This window comes from Bombyx mandarina, chromosome 18 (genome assembly GCF_030267445.1).
Source record: "Bombyx mandarina strain Sakado chromosome 18, ASM3026744v2".
In the NCBI taxonomy this organism is placed as follows: Eukaryota; Metazoa; Arthropoda; class Insecta; order Lepidoptera; family Bombycidae; genus Bombyx; species Bombyx mandarina.
The window spans coordinates 10,804,008-10,820,745 of NC_143224.1; the positions used below are offsets into that span (position 1 = coordinate 10,804,008).

Below are 16,738 nucleotides of genomic sequence, written 5' to 3' on the forward strand. Positions count from 1 at the left end.
TCGTGGGACACCGGATAGGAACAAAGTTCCTTATTATAAAAATATTAATTTTAAGTTCTATTCGAGGTATAAAGAAGATAAAACTGGAGGTTTCCCAACAACCCACGGTCGTTCGGTAACGTGCGAACTTATTGTGGTACACTTCATTCACGGTTGTTTTCATAAGAGTTAGTGTATTGCGCAAACGAACGCTCTGAGATCGTGGTCAATTAATGATAAAAAAAATGTTATTTTTTGTACGTTATTACAAAGATAAGTCGTACACTGTGTGCATTACTAATAAAAATCTTACGTTACGGACGTTTTTTCCCAGTTAGGGTACCCCTCCTCATCGTGACATAAGGAACTTCGTTCCAAAAACAAACGACTTTATTACATTGGTATTGAAAACAAATATTAATTTGTTAGCCACGAGTTTTGTTTCATTTTTCCTGAACATTTACTCTCACAGCCAGCGCCCACATGCAAGATGCTTGCCTCGATAGAGCGATGACGTTACCACCTATTTAGGTCAATATAACTCACAATGAGTGAACATAAAAAATATTATTACAAACTCACTTTAACGTTGATCAAGTGAAGCGTTTAATGTGATAAAAGAAAAGTTCTAAATACTCCACGGAAACATTAAAATTAACGACAAAAATACGATGAATCTATAAAATGTTCTTCGTACTCAGCCAATTCAAGTAGGTACTGTAATATTCAATTTATTACTTATTCGAAAACTATTAACTATTTGAAGAATTCATCTGGCGTCACTCTGGGTTGTCGTGAAGTTCCTACAATTAATATCCATTTACATAATGTACTATTTGACCACAAAACGTAATTAAGAGTGCATTGCTATCTACGTTCAAACAATTCTAAAGATTTTTTTTGTTTTCGATTCGACTTGAAGAATGACGTCATAGGTTTGTAAAAAGGATTCATGCTGACTAATGTTACGAAGAAATAAAAATAGGTGAAGCATTGTCCACTCGTGTCCATAGACTCGTTATGAATAATTCAAGTGTTCGCTCACTGAGAATAGTAATAAAACATTACCTCTGTAACATTTATAAGTGTACTATATCTGATTAATAAACATCTTATATTTACTTGTTCTGACCGAATTGTTTACTAACCCAGAGCCAAGTCGTTGGGTTACAAACTTGAAATTTTGGGTGTCGATAAATTGTTTATTGTAAGAATATATTAAAAATTATTGGAAATTTCACATTTATTTATAAAACCCAAAAATAGGAGAACAATAATTGGAATTGTATGGAACTCCGTCGTTTTCAGAGTAAGAAGCACAAAATTGTATATGTCTTTCATACCCGATCCTGTAGACCGAATGGTAAACAGTCGACGTCGCCCTAAGCACGTCATTACGGATCCTCCCGATCCATTAACGGTGCTTTTAGGTACCACAAGCACCGGTCACCGTCCTCGTCGAACCCGTGGCTTGCGACGAAGGGCTCGACGAGCGAATTAACCCATAGACACAGCCCACTGAGTTTCTCGCCGGATTTTCTCAGTGGGTCGCGTTTCCGATCCGGTGGTTGATTCTGCGAAGCACTGCTCTTGCTAGGGCCAGGTTTGAGCCCCGTGAGCTCACCTACACGTCAAGAAGCTGATATAGCCTTTCAACACTATCAGCGTAGGTAGGAGGAGGAATCTAAAGCTTAAATGGAAATAACATCTCTTTACATGTTTCTCCTGTGTGTCCCTAAGCCGTTCATGCATTTGTGATGAAACTTGGTACAATTGTCGATACTCTAGGGAAGATTTTTGTCCAAATTACCATCAACACGTGATAGATGAGGCGCGAGCGATTTCAAAAAACACAGCAGAGTTTATTCGGGTTCCACCAGTCCCAAGATATTTGTTCGAATAACAGCCAACTGTGGTATACAATAACTATAACTTTAACTCAGCCTGTTAATATATTAACACAAAAAACTAACACGAATAACATTGAAAAAAAAAAAACAGTAAAAATATGAACATGCACAGACTACACACAAAGAAACCACAGTACCGAGGTTGTTGAAAGCTAACGAAATGAATAAATTCTTTGTATTCATAAAACCGATGTGAGTGGCTCACTCCGTAATCATGACCTCGTTGCAGGCTTGCAGTAAAATAACGCAATTAGAAACAAGCGAATATAGAACAAGTTCTACTGTTATTTTAATAATACGTACTAGTCATCGCTCAGTGGTCGAAATTGTATGTAGGACTTTTTCTTGTTATTCTAACATTTTTCCTTCTAAAGGCTACATTGCCGATCCTGCGGACCAAATAGTAAACAGTCGAAGTCGCCAAAAACACATTATCTCGGATCTTCCCGATCCACTACCGGTGCTTTTAGGTACCCCAAGCACCGGTCATCGTTCTCTCCGAGCTCCCCACTGAGTTTCTCGCCGGATCTTCTCAGTGGGTCGCGTTTCCGATCCGGTAAGAGATTCTGCAAAGCACGGCTCTTGCTAAGGTTCGTGTTAGCAACATCGTCAGATTTGAGCCCCGTGAGCTTCACCTATTGGCCCGGTGACGCTGATATGGTCTCTCTAGACCATCAGCTTAGGTAGGAAAAAAAACCTTCTAAAGGAGGGATTTTTTTTTTAAATAACGAGGCATTTTGTTTTCTTAATTAAATTCCGGCCAATATCAAACTGGTTTGTACTAGCCAGCGTCGCTGATACTATGAACAATACGAAGGTACTGTTAACTCATTGTGAGAATAAAATACGTTCGCGTGTTCCGAATTTGTTAGAAAAACATGAAATAGTTTGGTAATCACTGTATTTCGACTGACAAGTTTATTTATGTTTTACTAGCATAAACGGGAGACTAGCTCTCGGTCTACTTTTTTAAGACCTTTTTTAAGCGTTTTCCGAAGCTTTTTTTTTATGATTGAATATTTACTGGTGGCCTGGAGGCCTTTCCAGTTTCACCAGGACAGGTGGGCGAGCAAAGGCTCAGCCAGGAGGGGTGGGATTTGCTAACAGATACCCGAGCGCCTCCGAAGGAGACCTAACAGCTCAAGAGCAGCTGCTTCGCGAATGAATCTACTACCGGATCGGAATCGCGACCCGCTGAGAAGATCCGGCGAGAAACTCAGCGAGCTGATTCATGGGATAGGTTGCACGGCGAACTCTTTGTCGAGTTCGACGAGTACGGTTACCGGGGCCCCTAAGCCTGCTCCTAGTGTTAGAGCTGAAGGCGTCTAATGCAAAGGTTATTGGATCTGATGGATCCGTAAGGACGTGTCTAGGGCGTCGACGGTGACTGGGTCCTGCGTGATCAGGATTCGGGGAGTAGTCAGCGGCGGCAACGATAAGGCGATTATCATGACGCATAGCCTTAGCGAAGTACCGTTCCGACGCTGATTTCATGTATTTCTGGATAGATTCGAGGCCCAGGTCGTCGTGTAGGTCAACGTTCCTCACGAACCACGGAGCTCCGACGGCTAGCCTGCAAAAGCGGGATTGTAGAGATTGGAGGGTGTCTATGTGTGTGCGGGCCGCGTGAGCGAACACCACACTCGCGTAAGTCATGACGGGCCTTATGCAAGTTTTGTAAAGTGTCACCTTGTTCCGAAGGGACATTTTACTTCGCTTAAAGATCATGGGGTAGAGTCTACCGAGAATAAACGCGGCACGGTCCCGGACTGATTTTATATGCGGGCGGAATGTCATCGATGCATCCAGGGTAACGCCCAGGTACTTGACCTTCCTAGCCCAGGGTATGGGTTGTCTAAAGAGAGTAATCGGGGGTGTGAGATTCCTCATCCTAATCCGGGAGGAAATCCGTATGGAGCTTCCTCTCTGAAATAGCACCGCAGTACTTTTCGCTGTTCCGAAGCTCCAGAGTACTCTAGACCTTTTTAAGCGCTTTCCGAAGCTCTAGAGTACTCTAGACCATAACTGTATTGCCGCCAATCATCTCTACACTTTATTAGGTCAAGTCTCAGTGGGTGTAACATGCTTGACATGATGTTCTAAAATCAGTAAGTGATTGTCAGATTAGAAACAAATTTCAGTCTTGTACTCTTAAACTTAGGGATGAGTTTTATAAAACACGTTTTTATCCATATTTAATGACATTTTATCGTTAATGCTATTAGCGGCACTGATAATGCTTTGAAATTACGAACCTGCTTTCTCATTTGTGGTACTTTATCAAAAGGACTGACCTTAACGACTTATCATAGGGTACAAGTAAAAAAATGTTTCCCTCTTTTGTACGAATATCCAACGAATTACGTCACACTCTGGGAACGCTATTTAGTACTACAACAATCTTATATATTGGGTAGTGCTATTTTAGATTTAGAGGTAGCTATTTCAATTTAGTATTATTGAATCGAAGCCGCATGATTTAATAGAGCGAAACCAATGCGTAGGTAACTGACTATTTTAAGAGTATTATTAATGACAAGAAAATTATTTTGTCTACGATAAGCTTTCTTTTGTTTGCCGCTAGGGTCGCTCTCCATACAAATTTGAGTTAACTTTAACGCGATCGAGAAGTTAAAAAACTCGCAGTAAGCACACTGTACGGCAGCGAGCACTGAAACTAAAGAGAACCGTCGCAACGTTTGCCGGAGCGCAAGACGTGGACTGGATTTAAAGGTCGACGACCCCGCCACAGCGGGACTCAGGACTTCACAGCCAGAATATTAAATGACGCTAGGAGTCATTTAATGATCGCCTATAAACGTCATTAACGTAAGCCGCTAACAAAAAAATACTAAGTAATATCCTTAGGCGTAAGTGTATATTGTTTTCAAGACGAACGCTAAAATCTGATACAACATTATAGCCAACCAAAAAAAAAATTTTTTTTTATTGCTTAAATGGGTGGACTAGCTTACAGCCCACCTGGTGTTAAGTGGTTACTGGAGCCCATAGACATCCACAACGTAAATGCGCCACCCACCTTGAAATATAAGTTCTAAGGTCTCAAGTATAGTTACAACGGCTGCCCCACCCTTCAAATCGAAACACATTACTGCTTCACGGTAGAAATAGGCAGGGTGGTGGTACCCAACCGCGCGGACTCACAAGAGGTCCTACCACCAGTAAAAATATATATATAATTTCTCGAAACATAACTTTTAAAAGTGAATGTAGTTGAGTATGTTGATAAACAAGAACGACATTTTCTAGTCAGTTGTTTGAGATTAAAGAAGGTACTCTATAACATTTTGTTAGTGCAATTAACATCTTCGGTAGTCAGCCGTGAAAGGGCTGGCGGAAGTCGATTGATTTGGGCCACGTAACATCGTCGCTTCGACAAGAGAAATGTTTATTTTACTATAGTTAAAACTTGAATTACTGTTTCGAGCATGTACTTACTAGTTGTTGTTCTGTTAGTGAAAGTTGCTCAATCATAATCCTTACTTGAGACATTTATATTGCTGTGTTTGATATCAGTGATTAATTTCGTATTTACTACCCATTATGTAAGATTAAAATAAGTAGAATGAATCCATCTGAACTAAAGTAAATAATACATAAGGTTAATTATTAATTTTACATACAGAAACATTTACTTACTTAGTCCTGCTTACACCTGCAACGGTAACATTCGGTATAGAAGCTTGTACTAAAATTAGGATTCTATAAAAAGCTCGGTTCCACAGAAAGCCACATTTTAGTCAATAACAAGAATCTCAGTGTTGTTTTTATCGTTTCAAAAAATACATTTTAAAAATATTATCTTACATAGTTCTTCTAAATATCATTAACATTATGTCATTGTAGGGTGACTAATGTAATAATTAGCTTACATTAGTTTTGTCACGTGCGTCGTCAAAGGTTTTGTGTTTCGTAATATGCAACTTACAAGTAAACTGACGACAACCTACATAAATACATTGTTCCTTTAAATTCTTGAATTTCTAAAACTATATCTGCTGTACGAATGACATATAAAATTATTTAAGTTTAAGTGTGTAAAACAACAACGAAACTTTGTCTATTCTGAATTATAAAAAGAAAAATAGAAATTGTGATAGAAAACTTCATATTAATTAACATAAAAAAGTAGTTAATAAACCATTAAACTGCTACAAAAAAAAAAGAGTTATTATAATATTTAAATAATATGCATCAACTCCCGAACATGAAGGAAGTATCAAGTGATCTTCATCTTAAATGAAGTTATTACGATAAAACGACACACTGTTCCTCTGGGTCAATTGCGAGGTCAGAAGACGCCTATAGAGATAAATACCGTTTAATTACTAGACAACATTCCCGAATCCAACTCTAATTGAAATAAAACGTCATCAACTTTACATCCTTGAAAACGGGCTTCATAACGCAAAAGTTATAATTGCGAAAAAAAGAAGTCATCTATTTTATATTACTACTAGCTGACCCGGCAGACTTCGTAGTGTCTCAATCGATAAATAAAGGACCTAAACTTTTGTATAAAACAAACAAAAGGAATCCGTCCGACGGGGGAGACATCAAAGGGAAAACAAAATTATTATTTTTATTTAATTCCGCGCATTTTTATATTTATCTACCTTTTAAACCTTCTCTGGACTTCCACGAATAACTCAAGACCAAAATTAGCCAAATCGTTCCAGCCGTTCTCGAGTTTTAGCGAGACTAACGAACAGCAATTCATTTTTATATAAGTATATAGAAGATAGATTAAAATGTATTATTTTAAATGAAATTCCGGTATTCGGAATTTTGTCATATCAAAAGTTGGTATTACGAAGATAATACCAGATTAGTAGTTTTGTTGAATCGCCTTATCGAGATATTATGCTAATCAGTGTTAAAAAATAAACTCACTTTTTACGATTGACGTGAAAAATCTTTGGTTTATAATATTTATTTAGAGGACGCGCCTATGTATTTCAATTATAACGATAAACTGATGCCGGATTCGATTGGAATACCTACATGTATTTGTATTTTTTGAATTCACGGCCAACCTGATTAAATTGTTACGAGGGTCCGTAAATTAGTCGAAGTCTTGAGTGTACTATGATGGTTCCCAGAAATGGGCATTATTATTCCTTAACTAAGGATTTAAACGAATCAGCGGATATTACTGCAAGTAAAACAAGGGTCAAAGAAATAAGTAATGCTTTTTCCAACAAATTAAATTCTGGCTACATTGTTGTAAATTACTGCAATATTATTTTTATCAGAAAAAAAACAGATAAGCTAAAAAAAATATGTATCCTATTTGGATGACTTCAATATTTATTAAACTTATTTTGGTCAAATTCAAAAAATAAAAAAAGCGTATGTTGTGTGAAAACCAGCACATATAGAGCATATCATATAACAGATGACATCACTTATCTAATGAAATTGAATGCTCCATGATATCATACTCAGACATTGTACTCAACAGAACGGCAGTCTGGTCTAATTGACCTTGAAAAAGTTTTTACCTTAGTATAGAAAAATTTGGTTTACATTTTATATTTGTATTAATAATCCTCGGTTATGAAACTTGTATCTGGGGATATGTAAATTCAGATTTTGCCCTGCATAGACAGTTGATGCGTATTCGGTAGTTTAGTACGTCTGCGCGTGACCCCGATGAGACGGTAGGAGGCGGGGCATGGTCGGCTCTGCAAATAGCGACGTTTTCTCAACGCACCGGCGAATCCGTCTGGAGAATTTCCCGACTCTGTCTAGTCATTTTACATATAGATCGGTCAATAGGTTGAACTCAAGAACCATGACAGATTCATCGAAGTTTTTGTATGAATAAATTTATTCATTCAGATGGAATTGGATCAGTAGGTTAAAAATAATGATTTCAGGGTCTGCTGATATAAATTTTAAGTTTAACATAATTTATATTGTGTAATCGAAGGTAGTTTATCGAGATTATAAAAAATACCTATTTAGAAATAACTTAACATACAATTTATTTTTGGTTTATTTAACAGGTATGGGTGGGTGTGGATGTTAGTTATGTCAAAACTAAATACGGAGAGATAATATATAATAAATTGAAATGATTAAATAAAATGAATATATTATGTTCAAATAAATACCTTTGAAACAAATCGAAGGTATTGTATTAATTAAACCTAAAGTAAATTTTGTGAATCATGAAGAAAAATATTGTTATAAATTAATGGGATAGATTTTCAAAAACAGCATATAACTTCAAGCAAAAGCGCTGACCTCAGTAGTCATGGTCAAATAACGCTATTGATCCCCATAGAACAAACTACAACGTCAATAAAACCGGAAATTTGTTTATAGTGCCATATACACAGAAAATGTGGACATACCGTCTGCTTACTTAGAACTATGTCATCTCAAAACGTTCGGCCATCGAATCAAAATCACTGCACTGAGTTCCAATTATGAGGGTTACACGAAAGCACACAAGACGAGGAAACGCCACGGAACACAAGCGCGTCGCGAGTCCGACTCGGCAAAGTGAGCTGTGAGTGAGTGAGGTGGAATTATTGATCGAGTTCCCGGCGCCGGCGAGCCGCATATCCCTAGTTCACGTAAACCCCTCCCCTCGGAAAACCTACCCTTGTGACACAATATTGTAACGAATCTTTTTAATACTGAATAAAACTTTTTTTTTTTTCATTTTTGTCATCTAATTCACACCTAAATATGTCATATCCGTTTATCTTTATACGTTAATTATGTTTTGGATTGAAGTTGTCTTCAATTTTTCTTTTATTTTTTTTTATTGCTTAGATGGGTGGACGAGCTCACATCCCACCTGGTGTTAAGTGGTTACTGGAGCCCATAGACATCTACAACGTAAATATGCCACCCACCTTGAGATATAAGTTCTACAATCTCAAGTATAGTTACTACGGCTACCCCAACCTTCAAACCGAAACGCATTACTGCTTCACGGCAGAAATAGGCGGGGCGGTGGTACCTACCCGCGCGGATTCATTTGAATTATTGAGAACACTTACTCCCACTACTGGGATAGCGTATTAACACGCATGGGAACGCACCAAACCCCAGCCTATTTCTGCTGCAAACCAATCGTCCGTTCCAATTTGAGGAGCGAGTTCTTGGTTTTTCTGTAAAATTGAGGTTTCGACCTCACGTCTCAAAGTGGGTGACGACAAAATTTCAAATACGTACTCGGTATTATAATTTTATTGAAAACTAGCGACCCGCCCTCGCTTCGCTTCGGAAACATTAAAACACACATGAAACCAAAAAAATAAAATAAAAAAATATTTAAAAAAAGTAGCCTATGTTCATCAGGGACAATGTCGGCTTCTAATGGAAAAATAATTTTTCAAATCGGTCCAGTAGTTTCGGAGCCTATTCGAAACAAACAAACAAACAAACAAATCTTTCCTCTTTATAATATTATTATATTATATTATAAGTATATAAGTATAAGTATAAGTATAAGTATAGATGTTCTTTTTTATAACTATGTATGTAACCCCTTTTTATTGGAAGTTACCTAAACGATTAATATAGTTAACAAACAATCAACTAATATTAAATATGTTGGAAATTTACGTTTAGATTTGTTAGTTGTCTTCATAATTAATAAATCTCAAGATCTTTTTATGTTTTGCCACTAAATTATTTATCTTCTTTTGGAAAGAAACATTGAAATGAGCTGCCATCAATCAATATTTAAATAGGTAAATTATCGCCCCGTCTCTCACACCCAAATTCTAGTAACGGTGACGTCACGTAAATGCAATGTGCATCTTCATGACGTCACCGTCGTCATTTACAGTTTGGCAATTACCCCGACCACTACATGTAAGAAGTTTGTAACTTAGTGAATATGTGCATGATTTTATAAAAAAATTGATGTTTTCATACTGTGATAACATAGATTATACTACTGAATATATGAATAGAATATTACTGATTAATATTCAATATGGTCATATCACTAATAGCTCGAGAGATGGATTAATTTTATGTATCACATTTTCTCTTTTGTTTTCTTATTCAAATTTTTATTTGTAATTGCCGAAAATATCTCTTTTCTTTTTTTGTTAATTATACTAAAGCTCTTTACAATATTTATACTATCTAACTATTTATACTAAATATTTATTATACTAAATATTTATACTATCTAACTACACAAAATAGATTATGAAAACCATCTCTGATAAACAAAGAAAAAAAAGTTTTTGGCTATTTTGTGAAATTAGGTAGTGATCAGATCAAAGTAAAATAAAAATGGACCAGAAATGCAGGTCACATTACAAATTTATATACTCTGTATGATTGCTTCTACTGACTGAATTTATGTTTGTCTTGATGAAAGTCAATGATGAAAGCCACCCAAACTCCCTATTGTATTACATAACAGCTATACCACTATTCTAACTATAATGCATAATTGCTTCAACATAAATAGGTAGTACTTTCACATATTCATCTATCACCTCTATCAGCCCCATTACGGCTACTATGGGTGAATTTAATTGTGAGTAATATTATCAACACTATATACTAAATTATGCATTTAACTACAATTAAGTATCATCCAAATGAGTTAAAAGATAAGAAAGTTTGTGTTTCTGGACAATTTATACCCATTTAAAATTATATTATATTATTAGGTATAGTCTGGCCAGGTAATATTAACCATTGAAACATTACATAAGTAAAATTGACATCATCATCATCTCAGCCTGTTCACTGCCCACCGCTGAACATAGGCCTCTCCAACCAATCTCCTGGTTCATTGCCACCTGTATCCTACGTGACCTAGCAATTCTCACCAGTCGTCGATCCATCTGTTAGGTGGCCGTCCCACACTGCATTTGCCAGTACATGGTCTCCACTCGAGGATTTTTCCGCCCCAACGGCCGTCCGATTTCCGCAACTTTGGTTTTTCTACAAATCTCATTTCTGATTCAGTCTCGTATAGAAATACCAAGCATAGCCCTCTTCATAGCTCGCTGCGCAACATTAAGCTTCCTAAAAATATCCCTTGTGAAGCACCACATCTCAGAACCGTAAGTCATCACTGGTAAAACACATTGGTTGTATACCTTTGTCTTAAGGCACTCAGCGACTTTGGACAGGAACACATTTTTTAATTTACTGATTGCAACCGAACTATTTATAATTTTGAAATGTGTATATTTTTAATTAATTTTTACTAAAATTTTAATTACATGGTAGAGACAAATGAGATCCCTGAACCCTTTGACTGCCATGCAAGTCACTGGTGCTCTATCTGGAGCACTGAAACAGTTAAGTCAATATCTGTTATTAAGTACCTGGATTGCCAACTTTTGTTTTTAATATATATTTTAGTCTTTTAGGCTATTTGAAATAGATTCATTCTTAGTATCTTCGGATTCATCTTTGTCCAGAGTTTACTAGACATTTCAGCATCTTAGTAACAGAAATCGACATAAGAACTTCAGTGCACCACGTAGGGCATTGGCAACCTACATGGGAATCAAAGGATTAATAATACCATAATACCATGTCTGTCTAAATATAATATACGCTGATTTTGATCTACAGAGGATATCGACAAAACCCTTTTATATACTCAACTATGACAGTTCAATTACACATTTCTCCAGTAAAAGACACTTACCAAATATTAAAGAGCATTCTCTGGTGCGAGGAGCTTAAAACATTAAATTTCAGAAAATGGTTTAATCTATTTTGGCATGGAAAAAAAACCTAAATTAGTTGGTGAATATACACAGCATGTAGTTTTAAAGATCCAAAAGAAGAAGCTCACCACAATACAGTTATCCAATATTCAAAGCAATATTTTTAATCAGTCTGAAGATTAGTTGGATGTTTTACAAATCTCATATTATCTCTTTTGTTTTATTGAAATGGATAATTTCTAAAGAGAGATTAAATGGGGAATGAAGGTATAGCTAGAATAGTGGTGATAACCAATATAGCCCAAGGATTATGAGGTTGAAGTGACATTATATTGGCATATTGGGTAGGCACATTGGCTCTAGAACAGATGGCATCTAGGGCCAAAAAGTTCTTGAGACCGACCACATACTGAAAGACAGTGTGAAGTGTGTGTTTGTATGGATTATTGAAGGATGTGGCAATTTGCTAGATGCAGACTACACAGAACCCGACATTGTAGTGTAACTTTGGGGGAGGTCCCAGGTAGTTCAAGTGACAAATAGTTATGTATTTACATTTCTTAATAAAATTTTAAAATTATCCAACATAATTATCCTTAAGAGTGCAATTTTATCAACACTCTCACATTGTTGCTCATAGTTAATCTGCACTAAGTGCACTGCAGTTATGATGCAATATTTATTAAATGATGTCCTACATAATCAACAACAGACTTGAAAATCAAACTGTTAAATTTTAGTTAAGGAAAACTTTTTGGTGACAATTAAGGTCAAATTTTAGAATCATTTTTAATGCATTCAATTATGATAATGGTAGTTATTAATTAATTACTTGATTTTTGTTTAATTACTCATGAAGATTTATTTCCATATTTGAATTTTGAACTTTTCTAGCATGAATGTTTGGAACAGTTCCACTTTGATTTCTTATCTTGTTCTGTAAACGGAGATCCACCCAGATGTCTATAAGAGTGGACTAATGGTAATGAACCATCCGATTTTTCATTACTATGTTTATGACCAATGTCTTGTTTATGATGGTAAATATGATTTTAATCTCTTGACCTAGAAAAATTTCAAATGTACAACCGATAGGTAGCTATTGGCGTATTTAGTTTTTTCGATTATTTGTTTTTTAAATTTAACCAATTATACACAACTTCAGACATTCCATAACTAGCTTTCACTAACGGCATTTAAGGAAGCGTCTTTATCAAATAGCTCAATTGTATCTGACTATTAAGAAGTTTATGAAACATTATAATAAATTAGTAACAGTACTGGGTACAAATTACAGATGAATATTTTTCATTAAAATAAAAGAAATGGGCTTAAACAGAGTTGGCCTAAATAACTGTTTCGAATGATTCTCATAATATTTCGTTGACAATAAACGTTTTACGAATAAAACATGATATTACATATAAATTGTTTTAGAACTTACGTTCTCCTGCGAGTCCAAGGTATGCTATTACAGCACAGTCAAGCACATAAAATTCGTCAGCACACAAAATACACTAGAATACGCGAGTTGGCGGTGAGCCGTCTGAGAACTAATAAATAGGATTCCACGCCACTTACACTATGAAAACAGTTTTTTGACATAACACAGTTCACTTTTTGTCTGAAACTTTTATGTAGCCGTTAATCATGTAAAAACGACTTGTACTATCATCCGTGAATACGAGTACGAACACGGCATCGAGCGAAGCGAAAGACCGACCGCGAAAACCAAAAGCCAACCAACTTCGGTCCGCCCATATCACAGAGTAAATAGCTCGAGAAGTGCATTTATTAATTTTATCATATTAGCAGCAATAGTATATTTAGTTCGTTAGATAGGTAGTAAATTTGCTAAATTTTGACTATAGAAGTCAGGGAAAGAGTTTACGCAAGAACAATTTGTTCGGTTACTAGCTAGAATGTCTCCGATTCTCTAGCTATTGATTAGTTATTAAGTCAACATCTTCCATTTTTAGCAGTACTTTATATTCTGGGCTTATCTTCTCCTTAACTCTGTCCCTTAAACCTATTTTATGTCCCCACAAACATACTCTATCAGTTAAGCAGGACCTAAGGACTTTTAGTAGGAACGCGAGGGACGAAGTTGTATAAATTGTTTTCGTTTATTTATTTAGCGTTTCTTAAAGTTTCAACGTATAACATTTTTAGCTTATTAACCGTTTAGCATCTGTTGTAGTACATAAGTATGGGACAATGAATTAAATCCGCTTCTTGGTTCTTCCAAAAAGTCTACTGAAGTCTTAAAAAATAACCATTGTTTCAATCTAAATTTTGGGACACGTTAATTCAATAGTTTAGAGTTTCTATTTGGTAAAAAATATTGGGCCGTAGAAACAATGTTTCAAACATTATCTGGTGTTTTTTTTTAAATATTAATTAATCTAGTTTAATTTAATTATTATAATTTAATTATAATAGTTTAATTTAATTAACTAGATTATTTCAATAATAAACTTATTTGATCCATTAAATGACATTGTAAATAGCATTAACTGAAATATCTTTTATCCAATCTCTTCTAATCACTCTTTGAGAAAGTGATGTCATCGCAACATTCTTATATCTTAGTGAGGGGCAAAAGAAAAAAAAACGAATTTATGACTTAAAAAGTTAACCGATTTGAATAAAATGAAATGTTAAAAAAAGCTTTTAAATTTTCTAAACCTTTAGAGAAAATTCAATTTTATTTACATATTTGAAACAATTAAATTGATGTTCGCTAATTTTCTTTGCTATGCAGTCATCAAAGACCACAGATCAATACATTATCACAGACTATAAAGGATGAGCATGGACTAGTTTGAAAATTTTCCTTTCAATTCGATAGATGGCAGTGGCAGTAGTTTGTGGATAGTAAATGGCCCGTGTGGCCCTTAAATTAGTAGGTATGTGGAAAGAAGATTGCTATCTATTCTAAGTATGGAACTAGATCTTTAAAAAAACTGGATAGACTAGAATATTTAAAGTAAGAGAAGATATTCAGAATTAGGTTCAAAAGAAACTGAAATATTCATGACGCCGAAACTGAAATATTCATGACATTCCTTTGGAAAATTACCGCATTCCTTTTAGAATCTTTACTAAATACCCCGCCTTTTAAAATGATATGGTAAATCATTTTATTCGGTATATATTTTTATAGTTTTTTCGGTACCGCCAGTTAAAATTGTGTTACAATATTCTTTTTTACGAATATGTAGTTAGGGAAAATTTACTTAAACTAGAGAAATTGGCTTCAAGTTTTAAGTTTTTTTTTATTGCCTAGATGTGTGTACAAGCTCACAGCCCACTTGGTGTTAAGTGGTTACTGGAACCCATAGACATCTACAACGTAAATGCGCCACACACCTTGAGATATAAGTTCTAAGGTCTCAGTATAATTACAACGGCTGCCCCACCCTTCAAACCGAAACGCATTACTGCTTCACGGCAGAAATAGGCGGGGCGATGGTACCTACCCGTGCGGACTCACAAGAGGTCCTACTTACCACCAGTAATTACGCAAATTATAATTTTGCGGGTTTGATTTTTATTACACGATGTTATTCCTTCACCGTGGAAGTCAATCGTGAACAATTGTTAAGTACGTATTTCATTAGAAAAATTAGTAACCGCCTGCGGGATTCGAACACCGTTGCATCGCTATATATACGAATGCACCGGACGTCTTTTGCTTTAGGGCACGACGACTTCAGTAACAATTAGTAACAGCTCAGAGGACTTTATTGAGGATTTTACACTAAAATTTAATTGAAAAACCGGATTCGTAGTAACGGGAGTTGATAGAGCAGCATATCGTGTAGACTTTACAGATTTAAAAACAATTCAAATATAAGTATAATTTACCAGTCCAACGGTTTACGTATCGAGGATGCCTCACCTTTCGGCCTAACGCAGATGCTCATTTTCGCCGACACCTGCACCGAGAAGCCAGGAGGAAACGGACGGCGCAATGCCATCATGCCGATGACCCCGACAATGAGGACACCGCGGAGCACACGCTTGCTGTCAGCTTTGCCTGGGCGGATCAACGCACCGCGTTTATCGTGTTTATAGAAGAGGACTTGTCGTTGCCGACCGTCGTACTAACGATGCTTGGCAGCGATGCGTTCTGGAAAGCGATGCTCAACTTATGTGAGTCCACCATCACGTGGAAGGAAATAGCGAAATGAGAGACGAAGAACTCTTCCCTCTCCGCACCGACCTGTCGCCGTCAAACCGGGGAGAAACGTAAGAGCTCTGGTTCGGGTTCTGTAGGCGGCGGCCTTCCCCCGGTGAAGATCACGGGGTGACCTGAGGAGGTCGACGTTGCGCGGCAGGCTACCAGCACTCTAACGCACCATAGCAACAGCAACGTGAAAAGAGCGCGACCTGGCAAGCTGGGACGGGGACGAACTGCCGTATCGAGATGGCAAACGTTCCAGAGCCTTCGTTTCGCCTCGAAGGCTCCGTTGGCCGAGCGTCCTTAGGGTGAGCCTCGCTTCTGGTTGCAGTGTGACTGCGGTAACTACCTTAACCTGCCCCAGTGTTGGCCTCGCGGGGGATCGGACGCTTGGGCGAAAGTGCAGGAAAGTCGTTTAGTGGGTGGGATCACGTACCGCTCCCACTATCGACGGATCGAGTTACGTGAGGCTGGACGCTCGCACTGGACGTAAGGCCACTATCCAAAAAAAAACATGTTTTTAATTGAAAATTCATAATTACCAACATCATCCTTACATAGAGTTTTTCGTTTTTTCAATACCTAATTGTTGTTATTAAGACTTATCACCTGTTTCCGGCTTAATTGTAATTTCCGATACACTTTATATTTAATAAGCAAAAATAAATATATGTGCGTGTGTGTGTGTGTGTATTTGTATGTATATATTATTATATGTAATGTTTACTGTATGTGCTAGGTTTGTGTTCCTAATTCTTCTTTCCTTTTGCGGGTCTAAAAGAGATTTCAAAATGAAATAAGTAGTGCCCTTGTACACTGTATCCTTATTGTCGTGTTTCTTCTAACAGCTGTGTGTACAAAATATATTAAATCAATAAATAAAAATGAATAAATACAGAAGTATAAATACCGCCACGATCCTGCACGTCAGTTGATTCTTAATTGCGTTATGTGTAATAATAGTTCTC

The 16,738-nt window shown here is 36.5% G+C and overlaps 1 protein-coding gene across 21 annotated transcripts in view; it reads right to left on the reverse strand.

Moving 5' to 3' along the window:
• Positions 1–13,169, reverse strand: part of beta-Spec (spectrin beta chain) — an 80,621-nt gene extending 67,452 nt beyond the window's left edge. For 20 of the 21 annotated variants that reach the window (XM_028182234.2, XM_089735029.1, XM_028182170.2 and 17 more), the window contains exon 1: positions 13,029–13,169. The gene's annotated coding sequence lies outside the window, so the exon portion shown is untranslated. Of the gene's footprint in view, positions 1–8,272; positions 8,414–13,028 lie in introns of those variants that run through there. The other variant, XM_089735010.1, reaches the window with a different exon arrangement.
• Positions 13,170–16,738: the final 3,569 nt, after the last annotated feature.